The 12832-nt window shown below is 40.2% G+C and overlaps 1 protein-coding gene across 1 annotated transcript in view; it reads left to right on the top strand.

Moving 5' to 3' along the window:
• Positions 1–12148: 12148 nt before the first annotated feature.
• The window catches only part of LOC125461846 (rho GTPase-activating protein 21-like), a 238652-nt gene continuing 237968 nt past the window's right edge, over positions 12149–12832 (top strand). Inside the window, exon 1 of the mRNA XM_048551133.2 lies at positions 12149–12606. The gene's annotated coding sequence lies outside the window, so the exon portion shown is untranslated. The remainder of the gene's footprint in view (positions 12607–12832) is intronic.

Raw genomic sequence — 12832 nt, 5'->3', positions numbered from 1 at the left:
TCCAAAGTAATTTTTGTGAGACCTCCTTTGTTGCCTTAGTAGTTTACATATTTGGAGGAAATAAGGTTCGCTAAAACTGATTAATGCTCTCTGCATACTTATTTGCAGCTGGATCATTTACTTTCAAAATTGCATGTAATTATTTAACTTTCAGCTTCTATATTGTAGCTGTACTCTAAGTAACAATATTAAATTATTTTTATTAATAATTGTTTCACATACTTTGGATGTACAAGTTTAGGTTTTCTTTCTGCATTACACTAAACAGTATGATTTTGGACAAGATTTGCAGAATATTATGACCAGTCCCTGGGCAAGGTTTCCAAATTTCCCAGCTGGTTAAGTGCCTGGGTAAGGAGGGCTGAATTGGGTTCCCCAATATTCACCCACCTCCTCATTTAGTCGCAACTATGTTAATTTAAGGCGAATTCTTTGTGGATACTTTTCTGCCTGAACCAAATATATTTGTTTCAAAAGGAATCTATTTCACCAGGGTTTCTTGAGTGGGCAAAAGAGTGAATTTAATAGTGATTGACAGAGAGAAGAAATAACAACACAACACATAATAAGTGTGATAACAAAGTGTGGAGCCAGATGAACACGGAAGGCCAAGCAGCATCAGAGGAGCAGGAAAGCTGACATTTTGGGCCTAGACCCTTCTTCTGAAGAAGGGTCTAGGCCTGAAACATCAGCTTTCCTGCTCCTCTGATGCTGCCCGGCCCGCTGTGTTCATCCGGCTCTACGCTTTGTTATTTCAGATTCTCCAATATCTGCGGTTCCTACTATCTCTGAAACATAATAAGTGTGTTCAAATTAAAACAAATTCTTGAAGATAGATGAATTTTGTGGCTATTAATGTGGTTGCAATGGGTACCATTAATGGAACAGTCAATTTCAAAATTCTTGACTTTGCAGGCCTGCTGAAATTTTTTCATAACAACTCCTTTCAAAGGTGGCTGGCTGAAAGCAATCATAGCCAGAAGTTTTCCCTTTCTTTACTTGCAGTACAGGGCTGTTTAATGGCTGTTTGAAAAGCTGTGGCCTTATCAGGACATGAGGACATCAGGCCATTAACAGACTCAGATCAGTGTTGAAACTCACTTTTAAGAGCATATTTTTTATATCCTTGGAAGAGAAAAACACAGAAGTGTCTGTGGGAGGTTGCCTCCTGCTGAGAGACGACTGGATAATCAGTGTTTTATAATCTCTTCCTTTTTGGTCTTTCTGTTTGAGGTTTCTTTGACTATGTTCAGGTTTGATATTCCAGAATTTCTCTCCAGAATTTATTTTTGCAGTCACCTTGGCTGCATCAATCCTCTTTAAAAACACATTTTGGAATTAAATATTAAATGTGTGCATGGGTAATCTAAAGTTCCACATCATGCATGAAATAGTTTATTCTCATTTTGCCACTGAAAGAAACAAAAACATAAAATGACACTCTCTTAATACACATATTCATTCTCTTTAAACTGGTCAATATTATCTCTTCAGTTCTAACCAAGTCTCATTAACTTCTGCAATTACGTTCAATTTCCTAGCAATGTGGGTAATTTTTATGTGGTTGAAGGGATAAACTCCAATGGAATAAGCTGGCATTCTGGTTCTGAAACATTTTCACAAAAGTTATTAGGAGGTGATCAGTATATTTGGCTGTAGTCACCGATGTTGTATTTTGGACATATATCACAAAGTGTTTGAGAACCAGTAATAAATCAAGTGACTCATCTCTACAGTGGAATACCATCTCTGACTTATGTTTAGATTTCTGGAGAATCACCTGATTGGTCTCCCTGTTCTGGTTTTGTTTCCCTGAAGCTGTTTTACTGTTCTTAATCAATATTGTTGTTATTCTGTTCCTGTAGTTAGTTCAACAGCAGCACAGTAACTGTGCTGAGGTTTGGCAGCACCAACATTTCCCAGGAACCACGTGATTTGTTGCTTTTTTGGGGAAATGGGAAACTTGTACTACAGCTTCTATCTTTGCAGCCCTGGGCAATAATCACCTTTGATTAACTCAATGTTCTAGATAGGTCACTTGGGCCTCAGTGAACTTGCTGTTTGCATGAGTGACCACTAGGTCAGCTGACTATTACTTAAATGCAATTCCCAGGTATCAATGTATACTAGAGTTTGTCTAGGTACACAATGTAATTATATAAGCCTACCACTATCTGGTTCACCAGCCTTTGGAATACAGCTGGGGTAGAGGCCAAACTCCATGATAGAATGGTATAATCTGCCTGGTGCTATCAAGGCAAAGATTTGTTTTACACAAAGAGCCAAAGGAATCTGCCAGTAAACCTTGAGTAAGGTACATTAGTAATAAAGGCTATTCTACCTACCCTATCTATGTTGTCTTCCAGATGCGGTTATCAGAAATTGGCTCTGGTCACTGAATTAAATTTTTGGCACAAAGACAAATAAGTAGCTCCAGCCACTGCTGCTGAACTCTATTAGTTGGTGTCCTAGCATGTAGTTAATCTCCTCCTGGGCATAGGTAGGTTTTTCTGGGACCAGCCAATTGGGATGTTGCCTTAAAGGAGGAGCTCATTTTTGCATCTTGTTTCTGCATAAGTTCTTAAATGTAGTGAGTAAATTGTTACGTTGACTTACTGTTCCACACATAGGTGGGTGAATGAGAAACCTCAGTTCGCTAGTGTTCATCTATTAACATGGGGTTCACTGTGGGCCTCACCTACATCTCCCACAAATTCATTCTGATTGTTATTCTTGTCCATTAAGTTGTTGACAACATGACAGCTTATTTTTGCTTGGAATAGTTACTCCTATAATGTTTTCTCATATTGTTAAGAATGAGCCTTTGCAATTTTCCCTGATTGGGGAATGGATTTATTGATTCATTCAGCTTCCAATAGCAGCGTTGTTTTCCTTTCCCATTCAACTTTTTCAGAGGTGTCATTTCCTCTGAGACATCCTGGTCCACTCTTCATTAAGCATAGAATTAGGAACAGTAAGCACAGGTACAAGCTCTTCAACCTTGCACGTCTGTGCCAACTATGATACCATTCTAAATTATCCCAGCTGCCTGCACATTGTCTTCAGTCACCTCCAATACCTCAGACTGTTTAATATAAATACAGTATCACAGTATTACTTTCTCTTTTACCTCCTCACTTTGTCCAGGACCCCACACTCTTCGTAAGTACGGGGAGTGGGCCACTCAGCCCGTTAAAGCCACTTTGCAATTCAATAACATCATGGTTGATCAGATTACTCACATTTCACCTACCCCTGAAACTTTCATCCTGTTGCTTATCAAGAACGCCTGTCATAAAAACATTCAATTATTCTGCTTCTATCACCTGTTGAGGAAGAGTTCTAAAAGCTCACCACCCTGTGTGAAAGGTTTCTACTTAACTCTCCCTTAAATAGATGACTCCTTATTTTTAGACAGTGACCTTCAGTTTAAGTTCTCTCACAAGGAGAAAAGCTTTCCTATATTTACTTGCATGTTTCAAATAAGGCACCAACAGACACAAGCCTAGCCTGTCCATCCTTTTCTCATTAGGCAACCAATCCATTTCAAGTATTAGTTAGCATATTTTCTCTGAACTGCTTCCAACATGTTAACATGTTACTGTAAGTACTGTACTTTACACAGTACTCCATGTGGTCTTACCAATATCCTGTATAACAGAAGTATAATACTCCTACTTTTGTATTCAAATCCTCTTGAAATAATACATAATTCTATTAGCTTTCCTAATTACTTGCTGTACCTGCATATAAACCTTTTGCAAATTGTGCACAATACCCAAATCTTTCTGCATTTCAGAGCTCTGCAATCTTTCACTATTTATATAATATGCCTCTTTGTAACTAATCCAGCTGACAATTTCACATATTTCCATGTTGTATTCCTTTTGACAGACTTTGCCCACTCACTTAACCTACTTCAGGTCCTCTTCACAACTTATTCCAATTAAAAGATGTTGCTAAGGCAACCCATTTAGGTCCTAGTTGTGCCAACCTCTTTGTGGGATAAGTGGAACAGTCTTTGTTCCATTATTCTTCTTTCATTTTGTGATTTAATCTGTCCTGTCTTCTACCCTATCATTGACATTCCCTTTTAACCTGTCCTCACCTTCCCACTTCTGTACTACTTAAAACATATCACCAAACATCTCTTGAAGCCATCAGTTTTAAAGATAAACTTCGGTTCTCTGTACACAAACACTACTAGACCTGCTGAGCATGGCCAGCATTTTCTACCTTTGTTTCAGATGTTTAGCATCTGCATTGTCTTGCTTCTTATAGTTAGCAAAGTGGGTTATATTATATTTTTGTGGGAATCTGCTTCTGCAAGATTGTTACAGCACCTACCTATATCAGAATTAACTCCAAAACTAATTCAAACCTGAAGCTCTTTGAGGAATGTGACAAATTGCAGTACAAATGTAAATATTTCTTTAATTATTTGCCAAGCATTATGCAATTATAAAATAATTTCAAACAATTTTTCATTTTTGATTTGTGAATTAATTAATAAAAAGACCATCAATTTTAATAATGTTGTCATCCGTACAGTAAATGACCAACTAAGCATAAAATATTCTTCTGGGCTACAACCACTCTACTGATTAGTCAAATGAAAAAAGGGAAGGGAATGGAACTAGGTGAGCTGATATCACAGAAATCCGTTAGTGATGGGATGGTTTTAATAAATCTCCTTCTCTGCTGCAACCATTCTTTGACTCTGTAGTGTACATTTTGTCCAGTACTGCATTTTGTACATGTGCCTGAAGTCCACAAAACAATGACTAGTAACAAAACTGTGTGATAAACAAGATTAAATTATTCATGGATTACAAATGCAAGATGAAATCATTCAGGAAATTATTATTTTTCAGTGCATCTTTTTAGCAATGTTAATGTGTTACTTTTTAATACAAAATATCTGCATTATACACAGTGTAGATGTTGTAGGATCTCATAATTCCATGTTTACTTGAAAGGAAGTGAGCAAAAACATAAGTTTACGTCAATGAATTTTTATGATGTCTCTGTGGAAACGGATGTGAAAAATCACCATGTGTTGACTCCTCACTGAAACAAGAATCTCACAGCCAACCTGTGAAAAACAAGAGTGTTTCGCAACAACAATAAACGATATTGAGATGAGAGAGATGAGATAAATGAGATGATTTGCTTTTTTTTATAATAAGGATAATTCCAAGTTACTTTATCTCCCTTAACCAGACACATGTCAATGCTGCTTCAAGTCAGGTGCTATGAAATGACCAGCGATGGTTCTCTGTGAGTCCACTTCAGCATAGCAAGAAGCACTTGGTGTTGCTTGACATTTAGTCTTAATAACTGAGATCAAAAACTTACACATTTTCATGTTCCAAGTCATTACTTCACTAGCTTTATTTTGTGAAAAATAGCAATCATTCCTTCTTGCCTGAAATGTGTGTTGTCGTGAAATTAAGGGGAAAAAAAACTAATTTTAAGTTGTGGTAATAAATAACTATCAGAGCAAAAAAAGGCACTCATAGAATTTTATTATGATAAATGCAATGTGATAATTATGCATGAGCAAGAAAACACTACCAAAATTGAAGATTGGAAATATGCTGCAGCTAGCTATTCAAAAATCTAAAAAAAAACAAGAAATAAGTCTGTCAAAGTTAAAATATAATGAGTTATTTTTAAATATGAGGATTCCACATACCCTCCCTGGTCATGAGGTCCATACACATTGTAACAAATCAATCTGAGAGGTCAATTCATATCACTTAACCAACACAAGCAAAGGTTTGTACAGATACATGTGTGGGAAATGAATTCTAATCATACTCTTTCAGAAACAATATCCACGATGAATCTCAAAAATATACAAATCACTCAGCCTTAAAAGTTCACTCTCCATGATGTACAGGAGAGGCTGGAATGACAGGGTTGAGGGGATGTTAGAAATTAAAACTAGAAACAGATTTCCAAACCTGCCATGCAAGAATCTGATGCCATTTTAGTGGTGGCAGATTTCTTGGCATTCAAAGCTTCCACCGTTGAGAGGCCAGATGTTTCATTAGCATATTTAAATCTGGCTTCCATAGTGAAATTCAGAACCTGATTAAAATCTAACAGTTGCCACATACAACCACATCCTGGTAACAGGCAGGAAACACAGTAATTTAATGCTAAGAGGTCCTGTCATTATATTCAGCAGGGACTTAGATTTGCCAGCATTTCATTTATTCCCTTGATGAGTCAAAATCCTGGAGTTTTGTACCTTACAGCACCGTAGATGCACCAACATCAAATGGATGACAGCAGTTCTAGAAGGCCGTCACCATCTCCTTCTCAGGGATGAATGGAAAATTCTGGCCCAGATACCAGTGCCCACATCCAGGGAATGAATAAAAAAAAAATTACCAGGTTTCCCTTATCAAACACATGCCCCAATTCCCTCTCTGTAAGTAGATAATATTGTTTCTCTCTTTTCAAAAATGCTCCTTAGCTTGCAAAGAGTTTATAATACTTTATGCTTTATTTTAAATGTCCAGCATTTGCTTTTGTTTAAAGAACTGTGGAACTATACAAGTGAGATTATCATAAAAACAAAGGATGAATGTTATTGAAGGCCAATAATCTTAGCCACACAACATTGCTGTTGGAATTATTTAAGCAAGTATTCTAGATATTTTGTAATCAATCTTTTCAGATTTGTTATGGCTTGACAGCAGGCTTTCCAATCCTGAGATAGGGACACTACCACTCTGCCACAAGAGTCTATGGCTAGTGTTACAATATATGCATCTTCTGCTGCTTCATCATTAACCTTTCTCATTCATAGGGTCAAAACAGTGGTGCTTGCTGATTACTGTATATAATGCATATATTGTCTGTAATATAAAATATGACTACTTGGATATTGAAACATTTTACGCACACATGCAATAAACCTGGACAATTCACAGGCTTGGGATGTTAAATCAGAAGTAACATGCCTATCATGTAAATGCCAGACAATGACCATCTTAACAATTATGATTACTGAATTCCTACATTAACATCTTGGAGGTCACCAGTGTCCAGAAACGTATATGGGCCAACCGTACCCTACAGTGTTACAAAAGTGGATCAAGGTGCTATGAATTCTACAGGCAACAACACACAGCCTGACACAAACCTCAAAACTAAAGGGACAGACTTAAGATAATTGTGGAAAGAAGTATTGGAGACATGAGCAAAAGCTTTTTCGTACAGGAAGTGAGTTAAGGCTAGAATGCACCACCTGAGAAAGGAGGAGGAGAAAACAAAGCACTAAAGAGGGAATTGGATGATTATTTGAAAAAGAACATCATGCAAGGCAATGATGAGAAGTCAGGGGAGTGGCACTATTGCTCCTTTTGGGGTTCTGGCACAGGCATGCTGGGCTGAATGGCATTCTCCTATTCTGAAAGAATTCTGTGACTCACATTTGAAAACTTTTACTATAACAAAATGAAAGGACTAGCAACTAAACAATATTTCAGTTACCAATTCAGACAAAATAGTTATACTCTCAACCATAAGAATCACAATTTAACTTAAAATAATTGAAAATCCCTAATGTTATCCTAACTATGTGCTCTTAAGTAGACCCTTCAGCTGTGGGTGCAGAAGACTTGTGTATATTTAAGGCTGAGATTGACAGATTCTTGATCAGTTAGGGATTCATGGGTTATGGCAAAAGGCAGGAAAGTGGATTTGAGGAATGTTATTGGATCAGCCATGATCCTATTGAATGGCAGAGCAGGCTCAAATAGCTGAACGTCCCACTCCTGTTCCTATTTCTTATGGTCTTATGAATGAGTCTAAAACCATTGTCAGCTCCCGATACTTTGCTTACGTTACGCTTCCCAGCCAGATAAGCCCTCTACTGACTTTCATAACCAAAGCTAGATAAACCTTCCAGCCTGTTTAAATCCACATAAAGATTGGTCTCCTCAATTTGACCTTTGTTTCCCATTCGCATTCTGCTGGATATTCCCATCCATAAGACCATAGACATTAGAGTAGAAGTAAGCCATTCAGCCTATTGAGCCTGCTCTGCCATTCAATGAGATCATGGCTGATCCAATAAAGGGCAATTCCATTTTGCTGCCTTTTCCCTATGATCCTTGGTTTCCTTACTGATTAAAAATTTGTCTATCTCTGCCTTGAATACACTTAATATTCAGCCACAACAGCCCTCTGCTGTAAACAAATCCACAGATTCACCACGCTCAGAGAGCAGAAATTGCTCCTCATCTTTGTCATAGCTGAGTGATTCCTTATTTTGAGTTTATGCCCTCTGGGCTTTGACTCTCCTACAAGAGGAATCAACTTTTCTGCATCCACCCTGTCAAGTTATCTAAGAATCTTGTAAATTTTTAATAAGGTCACCACTCAATTTTCTAAATTCTGATGAGTATAGGTCCAACCTACTTGATCTCACCACATAAGAAAGTCCCTCTATACATGGGATTAGCCTAGTAAACCTTCTATGGGCTGGTTCCAATGTCAAAATTTGAATTAGCCTTTATATACTCAATGAGTATAGTGAAAAGAACATTCTTTGCCACTTACAGCATCAATTTAGGTACAAAGTATCTCTTTACAACATCTTTAGTTACAAGATCATAGACAACAGGGCAGTAAAATGTCCAGCACTGCAGAAATAAAAGTTCAGAACAGACCACACTGGCACCTAGCTTCCAGTCTGCACTGGGCTCTGGCTCCAGACTGCGCTGGGCTACACCTTGAGGGTCATGAAGCTAGGAGATTGCTTCAGACCATTACACTGCCCCGAGAGGATGCCATGCCATGCCAGGAGACTGCTCTGCCAGCCGGGAAGTCGTGTCATTTTGCCACGCCAGGCCATATCGGGTGGCTGCTGCATCAGACTGCAAAGTTACTAAGACATGCTGAGAGGCCGCTGCGCCAGGCCGGGAATTGTCGGAGGCCCAGAGTCGTTGCTGGAGGCTGGGAATCATCAGAGGCCATGAAAGAGAAGAGAAAGAACACTAAGAGGAAAAAGGACAAGAAAAGAAAAAGAATAGGTGGAGTGGACAAGCTCCAGCCAGAACATCCTACTCTGCCATCATCTTAGATCTAAGATGTAGTACATCTTTCCTTAGATAAGAGGCTCAAAAGTATTCCAATGTTCCAGTTATGGTCTGGCTAGTGCCTCATATTGTTTTAGGAAAACCTTCCTATTTTTATACTGCATTCCCTTTAAAATGAATGCCAACATGCCACTTGCCTTCCCTAATACTGACTGAACTTGGATGCTAGTTTTTTTTTCTGATGAAGGGTCTAGGCCCAAAATGTCAGCCTTCTTGCTCCTCTGATGCTGCTTGGCCTGCTGTGATCATCCAGCTCTACACCTTGTTATCTTGGATGCTAGGTTTTTGTGATTCATGCACAAGGCCTTCCAAATCCTTCTGTCCTGTAGCTTGCAACAGACTGTCTTTATTTAAATAATATTCAGCTCCTTTATTTTTCCTGCCAAAGTGCACAATCTCAAATTTTTGCACATTATATTCCACCTGCAAAGTTTTAGCTCACTCATTTAACCTATCTGTATCCCTTTACTGACACTTTCCTCAACACTTGCCTTCCCGCCTATTTCGGGTCATTTGCAAACTTGGCTATAGTATGTTCACATTCGTTGTGCAAGCCTTAAAATACGTTTTCAATAATTGTGGCCTCAGTACTAATTCCTGTGTCACTCCACTAGGTACAGGTTGCCATTCTGAAAGTGTGCCCATTGTCCTAAATCACTGTCTTCTACTGGCTAGACAATCGTCCATGCTTTTTCTCACTCATACATTTGCAGACTGGCCTGTAAGTTTCAGTGATATTTGGTGAAATATTGGAAACCTACATTGGCTTACTAGGGACTTTTTCTCTTCACAATACTCATCTCCATGGCAATATGACTAACATTCTATTAAGTATCCAGATACAATTGGTCATTTACTAATCTCTTGATACTCAACTCAGTGTATCAAAAAAAACGCGTGTTTCAAGCATAACCATTTATAAAGCCTGTGAAAAATGGAGTGACAGAGTACTCAGAGTTTACCCAGATCTTCTCGCAAATATGAATGTCATACCTTTTCTCACTAAAGCAACCAGGGGCCCTTTTATCTTTACCAATCAAGACAGCCAACTTTGGTGTCAGGAAATCTTCAGTACAGTCCCATGAACCCCTTCTTTCCTCCATTTAATACTAAATTTAAGAGACAGGCCAAACATAAACTTCATTTTTCTAACAAATGCAGAAAGACATTTCAGCCTATCAGCTCCTTCTATAGTTTTTTTTTACAAACCACTTTACACAACTTAGTTTCTTCAATTCTGATTTTCAAATATAAATAAGTACGGGCTCAGAACAGCCACCCAAACCTGGGTCTGGGTATCCACTTTTTAGCCACGCCTGCTTCATTGCACTAACAACTGTTGTCCAGATAAATAACTATTATGCACAACTGACTAAAAGCAGAACGTGCCACAGAAACTCAGCAGACCGGGTACCATCTGTGGAGAAGAGCAGAGCTAAAGTTCGAATTGAATACGACTCTATTTTGGAAGGTAGCCGAGAAGAAGTAATTAGTTTTATACTGTAGAAAAAGGAAGTGAAACAGAAGGGATGACCTGAGGAAGCTTAGAGGAAAATTAGAGATGCTGTCGGACCGGTTGAGTATTTCAAGATTTTTCTGTTGTTTTTTTAATGTTAGATTTTGACACATTATTTTGCTTTTGTGATCGGATTAAGCAGGGTCTTCGATTATGTGAATGAATTGAAGGAGGAAACATGGCAATTGTATTTAATGAGTTAATGAATGGGCAAAAGAACTGTGACAAATATCAAATGTTAGGGATAATTCTTCGAGAAGTTAGGACTTGCACTAAATTGATACAGAGATGGCTCACAACTCTGTAAAGAACTAGAAAGAGTTTTGCAACAAATTGTTAGTGTCATAAGCAATTGTTGGAAGAAATTTTTTTTGGGAGATGCGTAGCAAGTCGAGGACTTGACAAATCGTCCCAGAGGGCAAAAACATTGGACTAATAGAGATAACAAAGTGTGAAGCTGGATGAACACAGCAGGCCAAGCAGCATCTCAGAAGCACAAAAGCTGACGTTTCGGGCCTACATGAAGCTCTGATGAAGGGTCGAGGCCCGAAACGTCAGCTTTTGTGCTTCTGAGATGCTGCTTGGCCTGCTGTGTTCATCCAGCTTCACACTTTGTTATCTTGGATTCTCCAGCATCTGCAGTTCCCATTATTTCTGTACTAATAGAGAACCGCATTTTGAGGTGATGTAACTCAACGAACGACAAGAGGATAGTGGCAAATCCATCAGATGAGGACTTTTAAACAATTGTGAGGAACGTTTGCGAGAATGAGCTTCACAAAGAATTGCCTTCACTACTTAAATGCTACACACTTCCCAAAGTATTCTGAACTATGGTCTGATCGAAGTGTTGACGAAGAAGCTCTCTTTAGAAAGTCGCAGGCCTGTTTCAAGCTGTGCAATAATGTTCTGAATACCACAAACCACAAGTTCGACCACGGAAATAAGCGGTTCCCATTATCTCTCAGCGAACTGAAGTGAACCGACGAGCAACCCCTGCGCTTCATTTCTGCACAGTTCACATCCTACCAAAGATCGCGTCGCTATACGCACACGCACGCCAGAGCCCATGTTGTATATTCGGCATTTCCTACTTATTCCGAAGAGAGTGTATACATGGGGATAGGGAAGCGGGTGGGAAGGTATAATTCTGCAGCGGGTCACCACAAGCGAACTTGCAGAAGCGAGAAGCCAAACTCCGCCGACCCTCCCCTGAATGTGGCGGCTGAATGAATGGGCTCGGGAGGCGAGCGGCAGCGCCTACAGTGATTGGCTGGAGTCGCTCCGGCCTCGGCTGGGGAAGAGGCGGTGGAAAGGAGGGCGAGCTCATTGTCCATTGGTCAAGAGTTGGGAACGATCCGTTGAGGGGGCGGGGTACGGTGCGTGGAGGTTGTAACCTTCAGTCCGATTGGTGAAGAGGCGCAGCAGTGATTGTAATCCGTCTCCGGATTGGCAAAGCGCTGGCGTCTAGCTGGAGGAGAGGTTTTATTCCCTCTCTCGGGTTTTCTATGTTTCTGACCACCCCCCCCCCCCGCCGACTCATCTATGACCCCATCCCCCTCCATTTTTCACGCTGCTTGTGGACTCCGAGAGGAAAAGGGCGAGAGACTTAAAACGGCAGACACAGACACAGAGAGAATGATATTGGTGGCGGCAGGATTAGGCTGGATTTCAGAGTCTGGTTAAACTGACGCAGGAGGCTGAAGGAGCCGGCGGACTCGAGGGAGCTGCGACTGACAACTGGCGAGCGGGAGAAGGAGAAGGAGAAGGGGAGGCGGAGACGGAGAGAGAGAGAGAGAGGGAACGAACCCCTAAGGAGGAGACATGGCGGTGGCGGTGACGGCCGAGCAGGAGGAGTTGCTGCTGCTGTTGTTGTCGTCGTCGTCGTCGGAGAGAGTGCGGCCGAGACTGGGAGATAACAGCAGCCGGAGCCTCCGGGACTGAGGGAAATATAGGCCTCGTCGTTACAAGGTCCGTTTGAGGAATGTGAAGAAAGGGTCCGATTTTTTTTTAGAAACATCCCCGCATGAATGGGGAGTGGCGGATGGCCGTGGTTTCTCCACTCCGTTTGTGTTGCTGATTGATGGGCAGGGAATTCTGCACAGGCTGGGAGATAGCCGCCCGGTTCTGAGCAAGTTATTGTATGTGGGGGTCAGTTCATGTTTTTATTTAGTCTTCGTTCTCTCTCCTCTTCCCC

Source organism: Stegostoma tigrinum, chromosome 2 (genome assembly GCF_030684315.1).
Source record: "Stegostoma tigrinum isolate sSteTig4 chromosome 2, sSteTig4.hap1, whole genome shotgun sequence".
NCBI classification, from domain to species: Eukaryota; Metazoa; Chordata; class Chondrichthyes; order Orectolobiformes; family Stegostomatidae; genus Stegostoma; species Stegostoma tigrinum.
This window is presented reverse-complemented; position numbering and strand designations above follow the sequence as displayed.